The sequence below is a fragment of the Nerophis ophidion genome, linkage group LG11 (assembly GCF_033978795.1).
Source record: "Nerophis ophidion isolate RoL-2023_Sa linkage group LG11, RoL_Noph_v1.0, whole genome shotgun sequence".
NCBI lineage: Eukaryota > Metazoa > Chordata > Actinopteri > Syngnathiformes > Syngnathidae > Nerophis > Nerophis ophidion.
Window position 1 is genome coordinate 28418439 of NC_084621.1, and position 27040 is coordinate 28445478.

A 27040-nucleotide genomic window follows, 5' to 3' on the forward strand; every position below is an offset into this window, starting at 1 on the left:
ATAATAATTCATTCATTTATATAATGCAGACATTTACCAATGCAAATGTATGCAATATTATCTATAAACCTTATATATTATATTGCATACATTTTCTTCATGTATGCGTCTACGCAGCATGAATGTGACATTGAGCGCGGGCTAAGAAAATGTTAGCATGAGAGTAAACGCATGCCTGTGTGGGCGTTGTCTTTCTATTTTGGCGGCGTGGACAGTGTGAATATGTCCTCTAATCTCCTCTCAGCTGTCTCATCGCTCAGCAGGGGAGGGGTCATAGCCCAAATACTAACCCCCCCCCCCCGCCGACACACACACACACACACACACACACACACACACACACACACACACACACACACACACACACACACACACACACACACACACACATTCTGGTTATCATTTGTAATGGGGACCATGTTTTTGAGCATACCTTGAGGGGACCACTCTTTCCACAGGTTGTGGAGGCATAAAAACAATGAGGCTGTGGAGAGGCGTAGCCGACAGCGGGGTAGCAGTCCCACTCAAGATGGCGGCCAGGAGGCGGAGTGTGCGGCGGAGCGGAGAGGCGGGGCGCGCTTGAAGCGACGCTGCAGCAATCCGAGTCAGGTGCGTAAACCACACACCTGCTCTCAATCCCTGCATCTTCTCCTGGCCACCATCTTGAGTAGGACCGCTACGCCGCTGTCGACCCGTCGGCTACGCCTCTCCACAGAGGCAAAATGGCCACTGCCCAGTTAGCTCATACACGTCTTTAAATCTCTGGATTGATGAAGTAATGTGCTGATCATTCTTACATTAAATCTCTGAATTGATGAAGTAATGTGCTGATCATTCTTACATTCTTTACTTGATTGTAAAATATGTCGATCGAAAAGGGGTGTGACATTCATATTTTCTCAATAGTCAGTGTTTTTTCGCTCATAGAAAAATGTAAATGTCATAGTTAGTTGTTGACGAACCCCAAGATGCAGAGAAGGAGGCAGGCATTTTGAAAGTAAACATGGTTTAATCAAAATACTAAGACAAAACCAAACAAAGGGTACAAACAAAAAGTACGCACATGGGCGGATAACAAACTAAGAGAGCTAGCATGGGAGCTAGAAAACAAAAAGGAACTTTAGCATTGAAAACTGAGGTCGTACTTGTAACTTAGAAAACAAAACGGAAGCAGGGAACAAAAGACAGTAAGCTAAAAACCCGCTATCAAACATAGCTTACCGCAATGCTGCATTGACACATCAAGATACAACACGACAGGTAGCAAAGACAAGTTCGACATGTGGCTACGAAAAATCATTAATCCAGCAACTGACTCAAGACAAAGCAGGTACAAATAGGAGCGGGCTGATCGACAACAGGTGTGGCCAGGTGCCAATCAGTCGCAACTGAGGGAAAACAGCACACAGGGAGACAAACAGGAAGCTGAACCAAAATAAGAGCGCTGACCGGAACTAAGGACAGGAAATAATAAACGCACAGAGGAAAAACTAAAACACAAACAAACTGTCAGTGGCAAGCCTGACAGTAACATTCCATTACGTTTTTTAAGGCGGTCTGTCATAACATTTTTAGCATTCAGTCAGACATTATTGTACATTTTTGTATTAGTGTCCCTCAAAATAGATACACCAGCCCCGAGACACATTTTTTTCTCTAAATGAGGCCCCCGAGTCAAAATAATTGCCCAGACCTTCTTTATGGTAATAATGTTTTGTACTATAAACGGAAGAAGTGTGAGCAGAGCAGCGAGTGCAGTACCAGCTCCAGCCCGATGAGGGGGCTGCTGTGCAAATGTCTCACATGCAAACGAACCATTAAACATGTTTTATGGGCCAAAGCTTGAAAATCATTTTGGCAGCTTCAGAATGGTTTCCCTTTAGGGCACCAGTTTTTTGGTTGCCTATACCGTCAGAAGTCCCCTAAAGGTGTAAACCAGGGGTGTCAAACGTACGGCCCCCGGGCTCCATTATACACCCCCACTAACCCCCCTCCGTGCGTCGGTTGAGGTGGGCGGGGTTGGGGGGGTGGGTTTTGGTGCTAGTGGGGGCCGGATCAGGCCCGCGGGCCGATCGTTTGACACCCCTGGTTCTGAACAGGTTTTATCCGGCCCGCGGGATAAGTTTGCTACATATACAAATTAACCTGAAATTTTTGAATGAAAGAAACAGCTCTTTTACATGTGTTTACTGGATGTTGCAATAGCAATTATTTCTATCTCTGTAGATCAGCGGTCGGCAACCCGCGGCTCCGGAGCCGCATGCGGCTCTTGGATCACTCTGATGTGGCTCAGCTGCATACATGCCGACCCCCCCATTTTACCGGGAGGTTTTCCAAATTTCATTGCCTCTGCCAGAAAAACATTCTCAGATTTTCACCCAGACAACCATATTGAGGCCGTGCCGTGATGGCAATGCCTTAAATGTCCTCTCGACAATGTCGTAGCGTCCGCTTTAATACTATGCTATCTGAGTGCCGACCGGCCACATCTAGTGTGCAGCTGCTGACTCAACGCACAAGCGACTGCAAGGCGTAGTTGTTCAACAGCCACACAGATTACACTGAGGGTTGTGATATAAACAACTTTACCACTCTTACTAATATGCGCCACACTGTGAACCCACACCAAACAAGAATGACAAACACATTTCGGGAGAATATCCGCACTGTAACACATTATAAACGCAACATGACAAATACCCAGAATCCCATGCATCCCTACTTATTCCGGGCTCCATTATACACCCCCCTCCGTGCGTCGGTTGAGGTGAGCGGGGTTGTGGGGGGTGGGTTTTGGTGCTAGCGGGGGTGTTACACAGAAAACAATCTGAAGGTGTCTTTATTTTTAAGTTATCGTGCAGGGATTTTATTAGTCCGGCCCACTTGGGAGTATATTTTTCTCCATGTGGCCCCCGATCTAAAATGAGTTTGACCCCCTGGTGTAAACAGAGCTATGTCCCAGTTAAGTAAGCATTGCCAGCACACGCACACGCACACGCACACAGCCAGAGAGAGACAAGTGGGTCATGCTCCAGCCGTGGAGCTGTGATGTCCCAGTTGAGGCAGCAATGAGACAAAATGGAGCACAGCTCAGACCAAAACAAAGCCCTTGTCGGCCATGACGGGGGGGGTGTGGGGGTGGTCTCACGCTCATGAAGACGCCAACACAACATTGTGTGCGCCGCTAACACCAGCAGACATTAGCATGGAGTCAATGGAAACGTCCGCTGACTGACGGCAAGCGCCCTCCCGAAACGAGAGGCTGAATTATTCAGGCGGTCATCCCTGTGTTCATTTCCTGTTCAATCACAGCGTTTGAGCGCTGGTTCACCGACGATGAATGTGTCCTTTGAGGAATGACAGCACAGTTTGATTCTCTCTCTCTCTCCTCTTTCTCGGCTGTGTCGTGACCGAAAGATCGCTGGTTTGATACCCAAAAAAGATGAGATTTCACACGACCTATAAAGGTGACCTTTTATCGACGCACGTTCTCCACAGAGCCCGTTTATGTGCACCACATGTATCCCCTCCGTCACAGGCTTCGCTACGCGTCCTAAGATAATGCTACGGTCTTGTAATTTTTATTCAGTAAATATGCTAACCTAGCATGATGTTGCTGTCAATGTTAGCATGTAGGTCACAGACTGTGCCAGTGTTATTAACTCCTGGATATATATGATGGCATATATTGTGTTGGGCAAGCGCTCAATTTCACTGCGCATGTCATGAAAACGCTGCGATGAGGTGGCGACTTGTCCAGGTTGTACCCTGCCATCCACCCGATTGTAGCTGAGATAGGCACCAGTGTCACCCGCGACCCCAAATGGGAATAATGGATGGATGGATGTCATGAAAACGGAATAAAGTAGGCAATCTGGAAGCCAAAACACCATTTATTAGCATTGAAGCTACAACAGCATTAAATTGTCGCATTTCCAGTGGGGGTGATGATTTGATTCAGAACCGATTCTCGATTTAACACAATTCTTTCAAAAATTTTAATGAATTTTTAAGACTTAAAGTTTGAAAAGCTCCTTCTGGTTGCACGGAGATGGCCTGAAAAAGGTATTTAAATTAATTGTTTATTTTATTTTTTATTAAAAAAACTAAAACATGATTCTTCTTTTAAAAAGAAACAAAACATCTAAAACATTTTTTTTATTTTTAAATTGATTTTTTTTGCACCTGTAATTCCCTTATGATTTACTAAAATTACTTCTAAACTGTTTAAATTCTCAATTAAAAAATTAAAACCTGTTTACAACCTTTTCAAAAAAGTTATTTTTTAAAAATTTGTACTTGAAAATAGTTTTTTTTTAAATTCATACTTAGAAAAGCTCCTTCTGGTTGCATGGAAATGGCCTGAAAAAGGTATAAATAAAATGTTTATTTTTATTTAAAAAAAAAAAAGAACATTAATTTTCTTCTGAAAAGAAAAGAAAACATAAAACAAATGTTTTATTTTAAATAGATTTTCTGTGCACCTGTAATTCCCTTACGATTTACTAAAATAACTTTTAAACAGTTTAAATTCTCAGTTAAAACATTGAAACCTGTTTACAACGTTCTCCAAAAAATATATTTTTTAAATCTATACTTAAAAATAGTTTTTTTTAGTTTATACTTAGAAAAGCTCCTTCTGGTTGCATGGGAATGGCCTGAAAAAGGTATAAATAAAATGTTTATTTTTTTTTTTTTTAAATAATTTAACATAAATTTTCTTCTAAAAAGAAACAAAAACAACTGAGAAATATTTTTTTATTTTAAAATCGATTTTTTGTGCACCTGTAATTCCCTTACGATTTACTTAAATTACTTCTAAACTGTTTAAATTCTCAGTTAAAATATTAAAACCTGTTTACAACGTTCTAAGAAAAAATGATTTTTAAAATATATACTTAAAAATAGTTTTTTTTTTAATTTATACTTAGAAAAGCACCTTCTGGTTGCATGGAAATGGCCTGAAAAAGGTATGAATAAAATGTTTATTAAAAAAAAATTAACATGAATTTTCTTCTAAAAAGAAACAAAAACTTCTAAAAAATGTTTTTTTATTTTAAATCAATTTTTTGTGCACCTGTAAAAACATTAAAACCTGTTTACAACGTTCTCAAAAAATTTTTTTTAAAATGTATACTTAAATTTTTTTTTTTTTAAATTTATACTTAGAAAAGCTCCTTCTGGTTGCATGGAAATGGCCTGAAAAAGGAATAAATAAAATGTTTATTTTATTTTTTATCAAAAACATTTTTACATTAATTTTCTTCTAAAAAGAAACAAAAACATCTAAGACATATTTTTTTTAATTTCAAATCGATTTTTTGTGCACCTGTAATTCCCTTACGATTTACTTAAATTACTTCTAAACTGTTTAAATTCTCAGTTAAAACATTAAAACCTGTTTACAACATTCTCAAAAAAACTTCTTTTTTAAATTTATACTTAAAAATAGTTTATTTTTAATTTATACTTAGAAAAGCTCCTTCTGGTTGGATGGAAATGGCCTGAAAAAGGTATAAATAAAATCTTTATGTCCAGGGTGTACCCCGCCTTCCGCCCGATTGTAGCTGAGATAGGCGCCAGCGCCCCCCGCGACCCCAAAAGGGAATAAGCGGTAGAAAATGGATGGATGGATGGATTAAAAAAAAATTAACATGAATTTTTTTCTAAAAAGAAACAAAAACATCTAAAATATTTTTTTTATTTTAAATCGATTTTTTGTGCACCTGTAATTCCCTTACAATTTACTAAAATTACTTCTAAACTGTTTAAATTCTCAGTTAAAACATTAAAACCTGTTTACAACCTTCTGAAAAAAATGTATTTCTTAAATTTATACTTAAAAAATAGTTTTTTTAAATTTATACTTAGAAAAGCTCCATCTAGTTGCATGGAAATGGCCTGAAAAAGGTATAAATATTTTTTATTTATTTATTTCTTTATCTAAAAAAAATTAACATGAATTTTCTTCTAAAAAGAAACAAATCGATTTTTTGTGCACCTGTAATTCCCTTACGATTTACTAAAATTACTTCTAAACTGTTTAAATTCTCAGTTAAAACATTAAAACCTGTTTACAATGTTCTCAATTTTTCATTTTTTTTAATTTATACTTAAAAAATAGTTTTTTTAAATCTATACTTAGAAAACCTCCTTCTGGTTGCATGGAAATGCCCTGAAAAAGGTATAAATCCATCCATCCATGTATTTCCTACCGCTTATTCCCTTTGGGGTCACGGGGGGCGCTGGTGCCAATCCCAGCTACAATCGGGCGGAAAGCGGCGTACACCCTGGACAAGTCGCCACATCGCAGAAAGCTATAAATTAAATGTTTATATTATTTTTTATTACAATTATTTTTACATTTTTAAAAAGAAAAAAAACATCCCAAAAAAAATGTTTTTCTTATTTTAAATCGATTTTTTGTGCACCTCTAATTCCCCTAAGATTTACTAAAATTACTTCTAAACTGTTTAAATTCTCAGTTAAAACATAAAAACATGTTTACAACCGTCTCAATTTTTTTTTTTTTTTTTTTAATTTATACTTAAAATTACACTCAAAACAACAGCCACACTCTTTTAATCCAGTGATGCACGATTTTGAACAGTGGGCTCTGATTGGTTTGGTCTCATCTAGTGACCAATATTACTGTTGTGGTGATATTATTAGTTCATTTAGACATTTTGCATGCTTGAAAAGGTTAATTTAAGCCAAAAATACAAAGAATATGCTCAAAATCCACAACCAAATGTGGAAGTGCAATGTGACGACTGTAATGTGGCATCTTACTATGCGTCCTTCAAAAGTAACTCTTGCATCAGATAAATAAAGGGCAGCCTGTTCCTGAGCGGGAATGTGCTGCTCCACCCTCACAGCCAACACCCCTCACATGATAAGCAACATGGTGTCACTCCGCAAACACAGAGTAAAGTCGTTGCTAAGGTGCTCTTAGAGAGAATTATAATAATTACATCCTGACAAAGACAACACATGAGGCGTCCAACATTCTTTTCAGGGCTCAAGAGCCTCCGTTTAACTGGTTTCTTGCTGTTTGGATGCTAACTTAAAGCCCAAAGTTTAGGGATGTCAGACACTTTTATTACTTTTCAAGGACTGAAAAATAGTCTATATGCTGGTTTCTTAGCTTCTCATTTTTGAACTCATTTCATTAAAATATACAAACCCCTTTTTCATATGAGTTGAGAAATTGTCTTAGATGTAAATATGAACGGAATACAATGGAATAAGCGGTAGAAAATGGATGGATGGATGGATACAATGTTTTGCAAATCATTTTCAACCCATATTTAATTGAATGCACTACAAAGACAACATATTTGATGTTCAAACTCATTTACTTTATTTTTTTTTGCAAATAATAATTAACTTAGAATTTCATGGCTGCAACACATACCAAAGTAATTAGGAAAGGGCATGTTCACCACTGTGTTACATCACCTTTTCTTTTAACAACACTCAATAAACGTTTGGGAACTAAGGAAAGTAATTGTTGAAGCTTTGAAAGTGGAATTCTTTCCCATTCTTGTTTAATGTAGAACTTCAGTCGTTCAACAGTCTCCATTGTCATATTTTACGCTTCATAATGCGCCACACATTTTCAATGGGAGACAGGTCTGGACTGCAGGCGGGCCAGGAAATTCCCCTCACTCCTTTTTTAGGGAGCCACGGTGTTGTAACACGTGCTGAATGTGGCTTGGCATTTTCTTGTTGAAATAAGCAGGGGCGTCCATGAAAAAGACGGTGCTTAGATGGCAGCATATGTTGTTTCAAAACCTGTATGTACCTTTAAGCATTAACGGTGCCTTCACAGATGTGTAAGTACTCATGCCTTGGACACTAATGCACCTCCATACAGATGCTGGCTTTTGAACTTTGCGTCGATAACCGTCTAGATGGTTCGCTTTCCTTTTGGTCCAAATGACACAATGTCAAATATTTCCAAAAACAATTTGAAATGTGGACTCAGACCACAGAACACTTTTACACTTTGCATCAGTCCATCTTCGATGATCTCGGCATTTCTGGATGTTGTTGGTAAATGGCTTTCGCTTTGCATAGTAGAGCTTTAACTTGCACTTACAGATGTAGCGACGAACTGTATTTAATGACAGTGGTTTTCTGAAGTGTTCCTGAGCCCAAGTGGTAACATCCTTTAGAGATTGATGTCGGTTTTTGATATAGTGCCGTGGTTTCCGGCCATGCTGCTTACTTGGAGTGATTTCTCCAGATTCTCTGAACCTTATGATGATATTTTGGACCGTAGATGTTGAAATCCCTAACATTTCTTTGCAATCACACTTTGAGAAATGTTGTTCTTAAACTGTTTGACTATTAGCTCACGCAGTTGTGGACAAAGGGGTGTACTTCGCCCCATCCTTTCTTGTGAAAGACTGCCCATTTTTTGGCAAGCTGTTTTTATACCCAAACATGGCACCTACCTGTTCCCAATTAACCTGCACACCTGTGGGATGTTCCAAATAAGTGTTTGATGAGCATTCCTCAACTTTATCAGCGTTTGTTGCCACCTTTCCCAACTTCTTTGTCATGTGTTGCTGGCATCAAATTCTAAAATTAATGATTATTTGCAAAAAAAAATTGTTTATCAGTTTGAAAATCAATTATGTTGTCTTTGTAGCATATTCAACTGAATATGGGTTGAAAATGATTTGCTAATCATTGTATTCTGTTTATATTTACATCTAACACAATTTCCCAACTCATATGGAAACAGGGTTTGTAATTTGGAATAAAAAAACGGCTATTTTTATGATCACTTTAGGCACTATTTTAATTTTTAGTGGAACATAATTTATTTTCTGAGTGTTTGTTGATTCTATGTTTTTTTTATGGGTCCACTTTGTACTTTAAATCAGGGTCCTCCAACCTTTTTTACACAGGGAGTGGTTTAATGTATGCATTATTTTCACGGACCGGTTGTCTACTGTACGTGTGGCAGATAAAAACAGCAAAAAAAAAATAAAAAATCATTTGGCTACAATCTGGCACATTAACATTGTGTATGTATAAGTTAAATTGGAGAAATTGCTTTAGATCATAAATTAATTTATGTTTCTGTGTGGCCCGGTAGCTAATGTGTCACGCACCGGTACCGTCCCATCATATTTATTTAAAATTAGTTTTTGAGCAAAATGTGGATGTTTTCCATTTTTTAGCATGATTCGCCTTTTCCAAAGTATTGATTTTGTCATGTCTTTGTGATCATGTTCTGTTTAGTAATGCTGTTTTGTTTTTGACTCCATTAGTTCCTGTTTTTGTCCATTTGTTTGGACTCACGCACCTGTCAATAATCACAGCACTATTTAAGCCTGTAGTTGCCAGGCAGTCAGCCTGTGACATCACCCTCTACACACCCTTGATACCCGATTGATTGCTCACTTCCTGCCATAGATTCATGATTTTCACGTCACAGTAAGTGTTTTCGTTTTTGCTGTCCATAGTTATGCCATTGTGCGAGTTTTTGTTTTCAGAATTGAAAACCATGAATTGATTAACGTGGACCCCGACTTAAACAAGTTGAAAAACTTATTCGGGTGTTACCATTTAGTGGTCAATTGTACGGAATATGTACTGTACTGTGCAAACTACTAATAAAAGTATCAATCAATCAATCAATCAAAGAGCCAAGTTTTGAACCTCTGCTGAGAGCGCCTTTCGTTTGTTCCTTTTTTTGAGTTAATAACAAAAGATGTCATTACCTTTACGCCATGTCCAGTCCAGTAGATTTGCACCACGGGAAAACAAACGACACCATATTCCACATCCTGACAGATTTGTTATCCGTATCAAATGAAATGTAAATGCAATATCATTTATTTTCTCAGTATGTATTCTCACAGGTATTCGTTTAAAATTAAAAGAAAAAAATTATACTATTTCACTTTTTTTTTTTTCTACACAGCTATATTATAGTATTTGCTGACTTATAAATAATTAATTGCTCTATTAATTTGCAGGTCAAATATTGTGATTTTTTAAATTCGGCAGATGGCCCCATTATGAAACAGCAACACAGTATCAGTGCAACCAGTGAGTGTGTCACACACTCACTGAGGCGTCATTTAACTGTTACTAGTTACAGTATATGATGGTATACTTATGACAGTTATTTTCAAATGTACTACTTAGCTATTATTGTGTATATAATATTTAAATAATTACATCTGTTTAGCTCATATGTCACAAACTTCCGTTAGAATAAAAATTATTTGTTATTTTGACCAAATTATTGCGGTTTTCTATTTTTCCAAAACGTTCCAAGCACCGTTTATTGATTTTATATTTTTCTTTTCTTTCACCTTGTGCGTTCAGTAAAATATCTTTGTATTTATTCAAAATGAAAATAAAGGACTTGCAGCTGAGATAGGCTACCGCACCCCCCGTGACCCCGAAAGAGACAAGCGGTAGAAATAGATGGATGGATGGACTTTATATCTATTTCCCCCTTTGTTTGTTTTTGTATCATAGTTACTTCTATAACATTTTAGATGTTTTAATTTCAATACATGGGATTTTTTGTCGATTACAATACATTTTTATTTATTTTGACAATTATTATTATTTTTACATTTATTTTTTCTCACTTTTTTCTTCTCTTGTTGGAAACGGGGGGTAGCTGGGTGTGTTGGCACATTGCTTCCTCTACGAAAATTGGGGTGGGGGCATTTTGTTTTTCTATCTCAATGATGTTCCCATTTTTTCAACCAAAAAAATATATAAGTACAAATACAAAAATAAAATAAAATTAAGACAAACATATACATGTAAAGACAAAACTTGGTCTCAGATTTCTGTTTTAGGTGACAAAGTTTATTATTTATAGCTATTAGTATCAACATTTCAGCTTTTTCTCACTGAAACAATATTCAACGGTATTTGTTATTGGTTCTTTTGTGTGTGTAATAAATGTTAATAGTTTTTTTTTTTAATCTATTTTTTTTAGCGCAGCATTTAAAAATGAGCTAATTAAGAAACGCTGCCGGCTTCGCTGGGCTCGAACTCATCTAAGATGGACTGATGCAAAGTTGAAAAGTGTTCTGTGGTCTGACGAGTCCACATATCAAATTGTTTTTGGAAACCGTGGTCGTCGTGTCCTTCGGAAAAAAGAGGAAAAGAACCACCCGGATTGTTCTAGGTGCAAAGTTCAAAAGCCAGCATCTGTGATGGTATTGGGGTGTATTAGTGCCCAAGGCATGGGTAACTTAAAAATCTGTGAAGGCACCATTAATGCTGAAAGGTACATACAGGTTTTGGAAAAACATATGTTGCCATCCAAGCAACGTTATCATGGACACCCCTGCTTATTTCAGCAATACAATGCCAAGCCACGCGTTATAGTAAAAGAGTGCAGGTACTAGACTGGCATCCCTTTAGTCCAGACCTGTCTTCCATTGAAAATGTGTGGCGCATTATGAAGCCTAAAATACCACTACAGAGAACTGTTGAACAACTTAAAATTTATGTCAAGCAAGAATGGGAAAGAATTTCACCTGATAAGCTTCTAAAATTGGTCTCCTCAGTTCCCAAACATTTCCAGAGTTTTGTTAAAAGGAAAGGCCATGTAACACAGTGGTAAAACATGCCCCTGTGCCAACTTTTTTGCAATGTGTTGTTGGCAATAAATTATAAGGTAATGATTATTTGCAAAAAATAGATTACATTTCTCAATTCGAACATTAAATATCTTGTCTTTGCAGTCTATTCAATTGAATATGAGTGGAAAAGGATTTGCAAATTATTGAATTCTGTTTTTTTGCAATTTAGACAACATGCCAACTTCACTGGTTTTGGGTTTTGTATAGTCACCGACCCTGGAGAGCAGCAGTAACTGCTATGTGGCCTTCAATGAAAAGTAGTTTGATACCCCCGATCTGTACATACAGTGGGGCAAAAAAGTATTTAGTCAGCCATTGATTGTGCAAGTTCTCCCACTTAAAATGACAAAGGTCTTTAATTTTCATCATAGGTGCACTTCAACTGTGAGCGACAGAATGTGAAAAAAAAAAATCCAGGAATTCACATTGTTGGAATTTTAAAGAATTTATTTGTAAATTATGGTGGAAAATAAGTATTTGGTCAACCATTCAAAGCTCTCACTGATGGAAGGAGATTTGGGCTCAAAATCTCACGATACATGGCCCCATTCATTCTTTCCTTAACACGGATCAATCGTCCTGTCCCCTTAGCAGAAAAACAGCCCCAAAGCATGATGTTTCCACCCCCATGCTTCACAGTAGTTATGGTGTTCTTGGGATGCAACTCAGTATTCTTCTTCCTCCAAACACGACCAGTTGAGTTTATACCAAAATGGATGATACAGCAGAGGATTGGGAGAATGTCATGTGGTCAGATGAAACCAAAATAGAACTTTTTGGTAAAACTCAACTCGTCATGTTTGGTGGAAGAAGAATACTGAGTTGCATCCCAAGAACACCAGACCTACTGTGAAGCATGGGGGTGGAAACATCATGCTTTGGGGCTGTTTATCTGCTAAGGGGACAGGACGATTGATCCGTGTTAAGGAAAGAATGAATGGGGCCATGTATCGTGAGATTTTGAGCCAAAACCTGCTTCCATCAGTGAGAGCTTTGAATGGTTGACCAAATACTTATTTTCCACCATAATTTACAAATAAATTCCTTAAAATTCCTACAATGTAAATTCCTGGATTTCTTTTTCACATTCTGTCGCTCACAGTTGAAGTGTACCTATGATGAAAATTACAGACCTCTGTCATCATTTTAAGTGGGAGAACTTGCACAATCGGTGGCTGACTAAATACTTTTTTGCCCCACTGTATGTATATTGTGCAGGTAAACCTATAAAACATAACCTTCTGCCCAACACTAATATCTTCCTTCTCTGTGTGTGTGTATGTGTGCGTGTGTGTGTTCAAGCCGAGTCATGTGAGAGTCACACTTCAACAGTCCTTTACTCCTTTTTCCAACAAAGCAAACTACAGCAGCAGATTAGATTAAATAAAGAAAAAACAAAAACAAACATGCAGTCATCTACACAAACATGCAGCAAGATAAGAGTGACATCCTCTTACGGAACAATCTCTGACTGCTTGTTATCATTTCGAAAAACACACGGTGTGTGACTCCCCGGCTAATCTTTTCTCCACTCTAATTGGCTTAACTGTAAACCCCGAGCGGTGAGGCGCTCATCCGTGACGACATTCCCAGGGTGGATGATGAAGAAGGTGTGTGTGTGTGTGTGTGTGTACCACACGGTGGCTGGTTCCACTAAAGTTAGTCTGCGTAACGTCAAGCCAGTGTGTACTGTAATGCAAACACTATAAATGGCGCCTCCACATAATAAGAGTGAGACGCTGCCACAGCCAATCACCAGCCAGCATTTCACGGGTGGGAACGTGTTCTTCCCCGCCCACTTGAGGTTTGTGGTAGACCCTTAAAGGCCTACTGAAATGAGATTTTCTTATTTAAACGGGGATAGCAGGTCCATTTTATGTGTCATACTTGATCATTTCACGATATTGCCATATTTTTGCTGAAAAGATTTAGTAGAGAACATCGACGATAAAGTTGGCAACTTTTGGTCGCTAATAAAAAAGCCTCGCCTGTACCGGAAGTAGCAGACGATATGCGCGTGACGTCACGGGTTGTGGAGCTCCTCACATCCTCACATTGTTTACAATCATGGACACCAGCAGCGAGAGCGATTTGGACCGAGAGAGCGACGATTTCCCCATTATTTGAGCGAGGATGAAAGATTCATGGATGAGGATAGTGAGAGAGGACTAGAAAAAAAAAAGACAGCAGTAGGAGCGATTCAGATGTTATTAGACACATATACTAGGATAATTCTGGAAAATCCCTTATCTGCTTATTGTGTCACTAGAGTTGTAGTGAGATTAAACCGTCGTACCCGAAAGTCGGAGGGGTCTGGCCACGGGTGTGGTGACCACCGGTGTTTCTGAGGGAAGCTGCCTCTTTGACAGGTGCACGATGAACGACGCAAGCTCCGCTCATGTCTACAGTAAGAGTCGAGTTATTACCACAATTTTCTCACCGAAACCTGCCGGTTGACATGTGGTCGGGAACCATGTTCGCTTGACCGCTCTGATCCATGGTAAAGTTTCACCTTCGGGAATGTAACCAAGGAGACAACGGCTATGTTTGTGTTGCTAAAGGCGGCCGCAATACATTGCTTCCCACGTACATCTTTCTTGTTTGACGTCTCCATTATTAATTGAACAAATTGCAAAAGATTCAGCAACACCGATGTCCAGAATACTGTGTAATTGTGCGATTAAAGCAGACTACTTATAGCTGGGATCGGGCTGGAAAAAAATGTCCACTACAATCCGTGACTGTCAGGCTAGGACTTGGTCTTGGGTTGTTTTCCCGAGGTGCGAAGCGAATGGAGTGGAAACGGCGTGAAGGTAGGTACATATTTAATTTATTTACTCATAAACTAAAAACAGGAACAAACAAAAAGCGCTCACAATGGAGGTACAAAACTTGGGCTTTGAAACAAAAGACCAGCACAAAGGCTATAAACTATAAACATGAAACAAAACACTTGTGCTATGGCATGAATGACAAAAACTTACGTGGACAAAATGAACAGCATAGCAAGGCATGACGCAGATATTCGAGGTCGTGAAGGAGGTGATGTTGCTGGACTGACTACTTGGTAACTGTGGCTTAAATAATGAACGTGATAAGTGAAAACAGGTGTGAGACAAGACAGGTGAACTGATTGGTTGTCATGGTAACAAAACAGGGAGTGAAAAAAAAAAGGAACTTAGAGTCCAAAGGTCAAAAGCACCTGGTATTCTTAGGCAGTCTCCCATCCAAGTACTAACCAGGATGCTAACAGGTAGTATGCTTAGGGTAGTATGGCGATAGAAAACTCATGATCAGACATGACGGATGAAAACTAAATCAGTTGGCATGGTAACAAGACAAACAAGGAAATGCAAAACAGGACTAAATGTCCCAAAAACTAAACATAGCATGACCAAAACAAAAAATGAACCATAGGCGTGACAGTGACGTCACGCGCACGCGTCATCATACCGCAACATTTTCAGCAGGATAATTTGCGCAAAATTTAAAATTGCAATTTAGTAAACTAAAAAGGCCATAATGGCATGTGTTGCAATGTTAATATTTCATCATTGATATATAAACTATCAGACTGCGTGGTCGGTAATAGTGGGTTTCAGTAGGCCTTTAATGGAACCCGCAAGTCTAAATGTGACCTGAAGGGGTCAGATTTGGTCTGGACGGAGTCTGAATAGGACACAGATCAAGCACGTTAAGGTTTGATGCCAATGAGCGGCTCCGATATAACAGTAGTACTATATTGTCCTGGGGCTTCACGGTGAAAGAGCGGTTAGTGTGTCTGCCTCACAATACGAAGGTCCTGGGTTCAATCCCGGGCTCGGGATCTTTCTGTGTGGAGTTTGCATGTTCTCCCCGTGAATGCGTGGGTTCCCTCCGGGTACTCCGGCTTCCTCCCACTTCCAAAGACATGCACCTGGGGATAGGTTGATTGGCAACACTAAATTGGCCCTAGTGTGTGAATGTGAGTGTGAATGTTGTCTGTCTATCTGTGTTAGCCCTGCGATGAGGTGGTGACTTGTCCAGGATGTATGCCGCCTCCCGCCCGATTGTAGCTGAGAGAGGCACCAGCGCCCCCAGAGACCCCAAAAGGGAATAAGCGGTAGAAAATGGATGGATGGATGGATATATTGTCCCGATATTTTGGCATTTGTCTACATTTGTTTACATTCAGTAGCACTAGCTCGCTATTGTATTCTCCTATGGTGTGTAGTGAAACATGTTTAGCTAGTACTCGTTCTGCAGAAATTATATTTGGAAAAAAACGTTATTTTTCGCCATGCCGGCGAGGATTAGGGATTTAGAAGTAGCTAAAACACAGATGTTAGCCGCTAGCTAGCTATGTTTTGAAGCAGTGGTTCTCAAATGGGGGTTCACGTACCCCTGGGGGTACCTGAAGGTATACCCAGGGGTACGTGAGATTTAAAAAAAAATATATTCTAAAAATAGCAACAATTCAAAAATCCTTTATAATTATATTTATTGAATAATACATCAACAAAATATGAATGTCAGTTCATAAACTGTGAAAAGAAATACAACAATGCAATATTCAGTGTTGATAGCTAGAACATTTTTTGTGGACATGTTCCATAAATATTGATGTTAAAGAGTTCTTTTTTTGTGAAGAAATGTTTAGAATTAAGTTCATGAATTCAAATGGATCTCTATTACAATCCCCAAAGAGGGCACTTTAAGTTGATGATTACTTCTATGTGTAGAAATCTTTATTTATAATTGAATCACTTGTTTATTTTTCAACAAATTTTTAGTTCTTTTTATATCTTTTTTTCCAAATAGTTCAAGAAAGACCACTACCAATGACCAATATCTTGCACTGTTATACAATTTAATAAATCAGAAACTGATGACACAGTGCTGTATATTCCTTCTTTATCTCTTTTTTTTCAAACAAAAAGGCTTTGCTCTGATTAGAGGGTACTTAAATAAAAAATAAAAAATGTTCACAGGAGGTACATCACTGAAAAAAGGTTGAGAACCACTGTTTTAAAGCACCCCTTGCGGAGCGGCGGTTCAGTGTTTATAGCCTCAACATTATCGTTAGTTTTATTCTAAGCCAAAATATGTTCATTCTACTTCTTCTGTGTCTGCCCTGTGACTGCTTGTAAGTGCTCTGTGCGTGTGTTTTGACTACCATTCGCCTTTGCTCGTATTACAAGCAATCTAAAAGCGGCGCGGCGTCATGTCCGGGAATAAATAAATAAAAATTACAGGTATTTTTCAAAGGCAGTATGGTACCCATTTTAATTCTTTAGTATCGCATTACTTTATTAGTACCGTTATATCATACAAATCTACGTAATACTACGGCTGTATTTTGTTAAGATTTTATCGGTACACTTTTATCGATATCCCCTCATCGATACCGGTATTTATCTGTACTCTTCTCAATACTATATGTAATTTGTGTAAATGTTTTTTTTATTTTTTTATTTGTTTAATTAGCATTTCTATTAGCACAAATTCAACCATAACCCTTAACAACACCTGTTTTTTTAAAAGTCTTAAACAAGTCATCTATATTTGCTAATGCAGTTATGTCATCTTCATGTCAATTACCCTCAGCTGGAAATTATATTTATGTATGGCATGCATGTGCCATACATGCATGTCACAAACCGTTTACATGTTATGTCACATCAAATATGTCATATAAATCAATACAATCAAAGAGCATGTTTTGTGGGTGTGCATTTCCTAACTATAGGGATTGTTTGTGTCTATGTTGCACACGGATGTATTAGAGCAGGGGTGTCGAACTCATTTTAGCTCAGGGGCCACATGGCTGAATATATTTTCCCAAGTGGGAATAGATGGCATGATAACTTAAAAATAAAGATAACTCCAGATTGTTTTTTTGTTTAATATTAGACCAATCACACTCTGAAAATGTACAAGTCATAATGGTTTTTTTAGATTTACATGTTGCAGTTAATTGTATTCTATTTTCATTAGTTATTTATACTTTCTGAATAAATGATGCGCTAATGTTCATTAGTCAAATCGGTGAAATTGAGCCTGGCAGAGTTTTAAAGTGCTCCCATTGGTGATAATTTCCAAATATATCGGAAAATGAAATTAATGTAATTTATTGATTTTCTTCAACGTATGTACTAACATCATGTGGTTAATTATGTACATATATACAAACCCCGTTTCCATATGAGTTGGGAAATTGTGTTAGATGTAAATATAAACGGAATACAATGATTGGCAAATCATTTTCAACCCATATTCAGTTGAATATGCTACAAAGACAACATATTTGATGTTCAAACAGATAAACTTTTTTTTTTGTGCAAATAATCATTAATTTTGGAATTTGATGCCAGCAACATGTGACAAAGATGTTGGGAAAGGTGGCCATAAATACTGATAAAGTTGAGGAATGCTCATCAAACACTTATTTAGAACATCCCACCGGTGTGCAGGCTAATTAGGAACATGTGGGTGCCATGATTGGGTATAAAAACAGCTTCCCCAAAAATGCTCAGTCTTTCACAAGAATGGATGGGGCGAGGTACACCCCTTTGTCCACGACTGCGTGAGCAAATAGTCAAACAGTTTAAGAACAACGTTTCTCAAAGTGCAATTGCAAGAAATTTAGGGATTTCAACATCTTCAGTCCATAATATAATCAAAAGGTTCAGAGAATCTGGAGAAATCACTCCACATAAGCGGCATGGCCGGAAACCAACATTGAATGACCGTGACCTTCGATCCCTCAGACGGCACTGTTTCAAAAACCGACATCGATCTCGATAGGATATCACCACATGGGCTCAGGAACACTTCAGAAAACCACTGTCAGTAAATACAGTTTGTCGCTGCATCTGTAAGTGCAAGTTAAAGCTGTACTATGCAAAGAGAAAACCATTTATCAACAACATCCAGAAACGCCGCCAGCTTCTCTGGGCCCGAGATCATCTAAGATGGACTGATACAAAGTGGAAAAGTGTTTTGTGGTCCAACGAGTCCACATTTCAAATTGTTTTTGGAAATATTTGACATTGTGTCATCCGGACCAAAGGGGAAGCGAACCATCCAGACTGTTATCGGCGCAAAGTTTAAAAGCCAGCATCTGTGATGGTATGGGGGTGCATTAGTGCCCGAGGCATGGGTAACTTACACATCTGTGAAGGCACCATTAATGCTGAAAGGTACATACAGGTTTTGGAGCAACATATGCTGCCATCTTAGCGCTGTCTTTTTCATGGACGCCCCTGCTTATTTCAGCAAGACAATGCCAAACCACATTCAGCACGTGTTACAACAGCGTGGCTTTGTAAAAAAAGAGTGCGGGTACTTTCCTGGCCCGCCTGCAGTCCAGATCTGTCTCCCATCGAAAATGTGTGGCGCATTATGAAGCTTAAAATACGACAGTGGAGACCCCGGACAGTTGAACGTCTGAAGCTCTACATAAAACAAGAATAGGAAGAAATTCCACTTTCAAAGCTTTAACAATTAGTTTCCTCAGTTTCCAAACGTTTACTGAGTGTTGTTAAAAGAAAAGGTGATGTAACACGGTGGTGAACATGCCCTTTCCCAACTACTTTGGCACATGTTGCAGCCATGAAATTCCAAGTTAATTATCACTAGGTGTGGTGAAATGTGTCCTTTGCATTTGACCCATCCCCTTGTTTACCCCCTGGGAGGTGAGGGGAGGTGTGAGTAGCAGCAGTGGCCGCGCCTCGAAATCATTTTGGTGATTTAACCCCCAATTCCAACCCTTGATGCTGAGTGTAATGGGTAATGGGTCCATAGTCTTTGGTATGACTCGGCCAGGGTTTGAACTCCCAACCTATCGATCTCAGGGCGGACACTCTAACCGTGGTTAACTTTTAACTGACATAACGTGCGTGACTTTGAAGAACTTTTGAGGAGGGAATATTGTGGTGTTACAAACTTTTGTGTGGTGATGCTTCCTTTTTTGTCATTACTCAAAGCTGAACTGAATGTGACTGTGTGTCATAATTACGACGGCCAGCTGGAACGAAAAATACAGACAGCAGTGTCATTAGTCCAGAATTGTCACAGTTCTCCTGGACCGACGTAATTAGGAACCGGTACCAAAAAATAGCGGTACTCGGTCAACATCCCTATGTAGTACTATAGTAATAATTTGGCTTTTTGACCACAGCTGCACTTGAATATTCATTTCTGCACAGCTAAACAATTATATTTCAGAACTATTAATTGTATTTGTAGGTCAATTGTAGTTACTATGTTAAATCCAGCAGATGTCAGCATCGTAAAACAGCAACACAGTATCTGTGCAGTGTTAAAGAGGAACATTATCACAATTTCAAAAGGGTTAAAAACAATAAAAATCAGTTCCCAGTGGCTTGTCGTATTTTTAGAATTTTTTTTCAAAATTTTACCGGTCTCGGAATATCCCTAAAAAAAGCTTCAAAGTGCCTTTTTTTCGCTCTCCGCGAAGACACTATCCATTTTCCTGTGACGTCATGCAGTGCTGCCAATGTAGACAAACAATGGCGAATCGCACAGCAAGATATAGCGACATTAGCTCGGATTCAGACTCGGATTTCAGCGGCTTAAGCGATTCAACAGATTACGCATGTTTTGAAAGGAATGGTTGGAGTATAAAAGTATTGAAGAAGAAACTGAAGCTATTGAGCGAATAGCTATTGACGCTATTCATAGCCATAGCATGGCCAAATAGCTGCGTTAGCATCGCCGGTAAAATGTGCGGACCAAACGATCAAGACTTTCGCATCTTGTGACACTGGAGCAACTTAAATCCTTCGATTGGTAACTGTTTTTTTCACATTAAATGTGGGTGGAAGGAAACGTAATATAGTTGCAAATGCATCTGCAGGTTATCTTTGTGCCATGTGTGCTTTAGCACTGCCGGTAAATAGCATGTTAGCATCGATTAGTGTAGCATGTTAGCATCGATTAGCTGGCGGTCACGCCGCGACCAAATATGTCTGATTAGCACATAAGTCAACAACATCAACAAAACTCACCTTCGGGATTTAGTTGACTTTATTGTTGCAAATGCATTTGCAGGTTATCCATACATCTCTATGTCATGTCTGCCTTAGCACCGCAGGTCAAATGTGCAGACACTCCGGCACATTCAATGGGGGTCTGGCGGAAGATTTCTTGCCACTTTCGCATCATCGGACCAGTGGTGTAACTTGAATCCCTCCCTGTTAGTGTTGTTACACCCTCCGACAACACACCGACGTGGCATGATGTCTCCAAGGTTCCCAAAAATAGTCGAAAAAACGGAAAATAACAGAGCTGAGACCCGGTGTTTGTAATGTGTTGAAAATGAAAATGGCGGCTGTATTACCTCGGTAATACCACCAAAAGAGCCATTAACAGAAAGGCGTTTAATTCGCCAAAATTCACCCATTTAGAGTTCGGAAATCGGTTAGAAAAATATATGGTCTATTTTCTGCCACATCAAGGTATATATTGACGCTTACATAGGTCTGGTGATAATGTTCCCCTTTAATACAGCTAGTGAGTGTGCTACACACTCACTGAGGCATCATTTACCCATCACTAGTTGCTCGTAAAATTATGACAATTATTTATTTGAATGCATACCCACTTATCAATATCAAACTAAATCTACCCACCTTAAATGGCCCAAATTTCCATGAAATAAAAACATATATGGACTATTTCCCTAAAAAAAAATAGTTCAGGCACAGTTTCCGAAGTACTGATTTGGTCTGGTATCGGTTAAAATAAATCTTCAACAAAAGTACAGTAAAAGTGATGTTACACATTTATTTATGCTTTTCATTAATTTTTTATTATGTATTTTGCGTTGTTTCCTGCATGCAAAATTATGATTACTTAATAATAAATGTGATTTGTGTCCATATATATGGCGTCTAGAACGGAATAATTGGATTTATTTATATTTTTATGAGAACAATAGCTTTGATTTTGTTTTCAGTTTTTGTCAAACGGATTACTCGCGAAAACTGAGGTACTGTTGTGTAAGGAGAGAGACAGTTCCCTCAAACCGCCACTAGAGAGCAATCTAGTCAATGATGGCCGGTCGGAAAGCTGACAAACTTGTCAAGGAAAATGTGGTCCAAAAGTGGAACGAGTATATATAACCCAAACCAAAATAAATAAAAAAAGCAAGTGTTTAAAAGTGATTTTTGTGTTTTATTAGAAATATTGAAGATGATAAGCATAACTACAAAAAGAAAATAGCCGTGAAAGATGTTACTGACACTACTTCTTTAGACTTAGACTTAGACAAACTTTATTGATCCACAGGGGAAATTGTCATTTACATTTACAAAGGATGGAAAGGGTAAGGATGGAAAGGATAATGCACACAAGGGCACAAAAAGAGGGCGAAAACCAAAGGTATAAAGTACTCTTAAAAAATGTACCATAGTAGCAATATAAAATATAAAATTTTTGTAATATTCAAATGTTATATATACAGTATATAATATATTATCCTATTATGTTGTATATTGTATACATTATATACAAATACTGTGATGAGGGGGTGACATGTCCAGGGTGTACCCCGCCTTATGCCCGAATGCAGCTGAGATATGCTCCAACGACCCCAAAAGGGACAAGCGGTAGGAAATGGATGGCTGGATATATACAAATATAATATAAATTATACAATTCATCACTAATTCTTTATTGCTTTTACATGTTTTTATTGAAAATATACACATTGTTTCTAACAATACCTGTATACTGTTTAGTCATTTTATGACACCTGGAAGGAATGAATAATAATATTTCCATTCATCTTTTCTAAACCCATTCCGAGTAAAAAATATATATATATGTATACATGTATATTTTTTTAAATATATTACAAAATAAATAGTACCTCTATCAAGTCACTTTGAAAAAATCTAGTGCCAACCAACAAGTAAAGAAACACATTTTTATCCAAGAGGAGACTGAGGGCAGCAAGAAAAAGGAGCGCGGCGGAAAAGTGGGGACTGTGGTGTTTAGCTACTGTGTGCGTTGATCCTACATTACATGGTATTTTTTAGTACTTCTACAGATATTACTCGGTAATTTTGCCAAAGCGTAAATAGGATAGTGTTGAGCGAAGTCGGTGCTGTGCAGTGACCACTAGTGGACGCTTTTGCTATTGCATCCAGCAGTTTTGTTCGCCACTTCAAAGCGTCACCCACTGTGTGTAAAATAAACAAGGTTCAATTCCCCTTCATGATTTCCAAATCTTTTTTTTTTACACTCATGCATAATTTAAGAGGAGCCAATTATTATTGTTGTTATTTTGAAGTGCAGAAGCGGCCCACAGCAGGCTAAGACTGCGGGACTTGAACGTTTACTTCGGCAGCAGAGCGCTGCGGGGGTCAGACGTGGTAAAGTCAACAGTGCCGAGGAATCTTTATTGGTCCAATTACAGCACATTAATACATGTAACAACGGCACGGTTACTCCCTTGGGGAACTGTCCTGACAGGAGGACTGGGAAGAATGTTTTTAGCACTCAGGTCTTTGATCCACACGGGACTTAGGGCCTCCGATGCAGCGTGAACCTGTGGCCCAGCATCAGTTATCATGCAGAGTAAATAATGAATAATAGGTTTGTTTAAATGCAAGGATTAACTGACCTTGTAGAATGTAAAAACAAAACAAAAAAGTTAATGTTCATGCAAACGTGCTTTTAAAACTTCAAAAATAATTTTCAGGAGTCCATTGGAGCTGCACAAGAAATGAACATGCTGTAATTTGCTGCTCTCTAGTGGCCAGTATTGTCATCGCAGGTAGGAATTTTAATATCTTTATTATATTATTGTATTCAGCCAGCAAGTTTGTTGTAATGATGCCATATGGAAAGACTTCTACATAGTTGATAATAAAGGTGAAAATGTGTTGAATTATATGAAATGAATTAAATGTAACCCTCAGGGGGAAAAGGCTGACTATATTTGTGTCCTTTCAGTAATTTTTTGCTGTTTTTTGGTGTGTTATTTGTACGTTACATTTAAACAGTGATTTCACATGTGTTCCCTAGTTATTCAGCCATATCCCAAACAGGAAATACAAATCGTTCATTTTTCAAAGGGCATAAAAACAATATGGATTCCCCCCCCCCTCTCAAATCTATTAATTAACTTTAACCCCATAGAAAGGTTTTTATTTTATTTGAACTCTTTCATCAAATGATGTCACAGTTTTAATTAGTATAAATGTGCATATTTACTCAATACAACCTGTGCCGTTGTCTGAACAAAAGGCCTTTTAAAAGTGTCAAAATCAAAATAAACATGACATGTTTGGTATTTTTTTGTTAAGGACTGAAATGTGTTAAATTTGAGAAAGAAAGAAGAAAGAATTGCCAGTATGAATCAAAGTTTGTTTCTCGCCCCTCAAAATGTAAAGACTTTTAAATCCTGTTTGGCCTTAAAAAAACAATTCAATACAAATTTGTGTTGGAATTTTCAAAGGTTTTATTTCACTTTTAAAAACTAATCAATTGCTAAATTTTTAACTTCATTTAATTTTTCAAGCAAAAAATAAATAATTGTCGTGTAATACAGTCATTGCTAGTAATATTTCCAGGTCGATTGTTATTCCACTATAATTTACCTAACATCCATCATGACTATTTACATTATAAAGGATCACCAATCATCAATAAAGATGTGATAGATAGATAGATAGATAGATAGATAGATAGATAGATAGATAGATAGATAGATAGATAGATAGATAGATAGATAGATGGATAGATAGATAGATAGATAGATAGATAGATAGATGGATAGATAGATAGATAGATAGATAGATAGATAGATAGATAGATAGATAGATAGATAGATAGATAGATAGATAGATGGATGGACGGATGGATGGATGGATGGATGGATGGACAGATGGATAGATAGATGGATAGATAGATAGATAGATAGATAGATAGATAGATAGATAAATAGATGGATAGATAGATAGATAGATAGATAGATAGATAGATAGATAGATAGATAAATAGATAGATAGATAGATAGATAGATAGATAGATAGATAGATAGATGGATAGATAGATAGATAGATAGATGTATAGATGGATAGATAGATGGATAGATAGATACATAGATAGATAGATAGATAGATGGATAGATAGATAGATAGATAGATAGATGGATAGATAGATAGATAGATAGACAGATAGATAGACAGATAGATAGATAGATAGATAGATAGATAGATAGATAGATAGATAGATAGATGGATAGATAGATAGATAGATAGATAGATAGATAGATAGATAGATAGATAGATAGATAGATAGATAGATAGATAGATAGATAGATGGATAGATAGATAGATGGATAGATAGATAGATAGATAGATAGACAGATGTGTAAAATTATCAATTCAGGTTTGGTTTGTAAATACAATGGCATAAAGTTGTCACAAGGGAGCGCCATTGTCACTCACAAACAGTCTCCACTGGGTTAAACACATATAACTCTTTCAAACATCTATCCACCCATTTTCTACCGCTTGTCCCTTAATCGATACAAAATTCTAGATTTTTGTCATGCAAATTTTTGAATGGGTGAAACAAAAACAAAACAAAACACTTCTTACAGTTATTAGAAGTCTAACAAACAATTTCTGGTCACAAATATAACGAATGACGGCCCTTTTTAAAATTTTTTTAGATCTATTTCTTGAATACAAATACATTTCACAACAACTTTAACCTTCTTTTACAGGATTACGGCCTACTACAACTTCCTGCACACGCCATGTGTTCAAACAACTATAACACATTTTTATGGAGCCATAAATGAGGAGTCCAAACAGGGAAGCGGTCGCCATGGAGACGGTCGGTGCCTATGACGTGAGGAAAAAATGGCGGCCAGGTGGATTCATCGATTGTTCGACCGTTTAGGTTACACATAACAACGTCACGCGGTCATAAAATTTAGGAACCGTAATGTCAGCACAGTCTTGGAGCGGTCCGGCGCGTGTTGCCATGGTAACGCGTGAGGCACTCTCGACACTTCTCTTTTTACGACAATCCAAACCAGAGCGATGTCGAACCAATTAGCGACATGCGAGAAGAAAGACACGTTTTTTATTTTATTTTTCATTTTATTTTTTTTACCTGAGCCCGCCTGCAGTCCAGACCTGTCCCCCGATGATAAAAAACGTGTGATTGTCACCAAAAAGAAGGAGGAAGGTGGCGAAGTGAAATCTCAGACTTAGGAACCCATAATAATTATGGTGAAGGTTTTCTTCCCATGATGCACCGGGGCCGGTAGGGCTGGGAGTGACCCATCACCGTGACCCCAAACAGGACCGGAAAAACTGATAAAACGCCTGTTTGTGATGAGTCAGCTGAAATTGTAGGTTTTGGATGATGTTATCGACTAATTATACATTATTTGGGAGGTTTTACGCTGCACCATGAATTGATTAACGTGGACCCCGACTTAAACAAGTTGAAAAACGTATTCGGGTGTTACCATTTAGTGGTCAATTGTACGGATTATGTACTGTAATGTGCAATCTACTAATTAAAGTTTCATCCATCCATCCATCCATTTTCTTTCGTGGGGTTGCGGGGGCAGCAGCCTAAGCAGGGAAGCCCAGACTTCCCTCTCCTCAGCCACTTCGTCCAGCTCCTCCCGGGGGATCCCGAGGCGTTCCCAGGCCAGCTCGGAGATATAGTCAATCAATCAAAAAACTTTTTAGATAAGGGATTAGCGTTCAAACTTGACTCATTAAGAGTTTGATGGTATGGGGGTGCATTAGTGCCCAAGGCATGGGTAACTTATACATCTGTGAAGGCACCGTTAGTGCTGAAAGGTACATACAGGTACCTTTCAGCATATGCTGCCATCTAAGTGCCGTCTTTTTCATGGACGACCCTGCTTATTTCAGCAAGACAATGCCAAGCCAAATTCTGCATGTGTTACAACAGCATGGCTTCATAGTAAAAGCATGCGGGTACTAGACGGGCCTGCCTGTTGTCCAGATCTGTGTCCCATTGAAAATGTGTGACATATTTTGTATATTCTAAGCCACATTCAGTATATTCTACAACAGCGTGGCTCCATAAAAAAAGAGTGTGGGTACGTTCATGGCCCGCCTGCAGCCCAGACCTGTCTCCCATTGAAAATGTGTGGCGCACTATGAGGCGTAAAATACGACAGCTGAGACCCCGGACTGTTGAACGACTGAAGCTCTACATAAAACAAGAATGGGAAAGAATTCCACTTTCAAAGCTTCAACAATTAGTTTCCTCAGTTCCCAAACGTTTATTGAGTGTTGTTAAAAGAAAAGGTGATGTAACACAGTGGTGAACATGCCCTTTCCCAACTACTTTGGCACGTGTTGCAGCCATGAAATTCTAAGTTAATTATTATT

The 27040-nt window shown here is 38.2% G+C and overlaps 1 long non-coding RNA gene across 1 annotated transcript; it reads left to right on the forward strand.

Annotated features, from left to right (window-relative positions):
* Window positions 1–464: 464 nt before the first annotated feature.
* On the forward strand, window positions 465–26142 carry LOC133561404 (uncharacterized). The gene is made up of 3 exons (XR_009808679.1): window positions 465–609; window positions 23347–23421; window positions 25381–26142. It is a non-coding gene; the product is annotated as an uncharacterized LOC133561404 (long non-coding RNA).
* The last annotated feature ends 898 nt before the right edge of the window (window positions 26143–27040 follow it).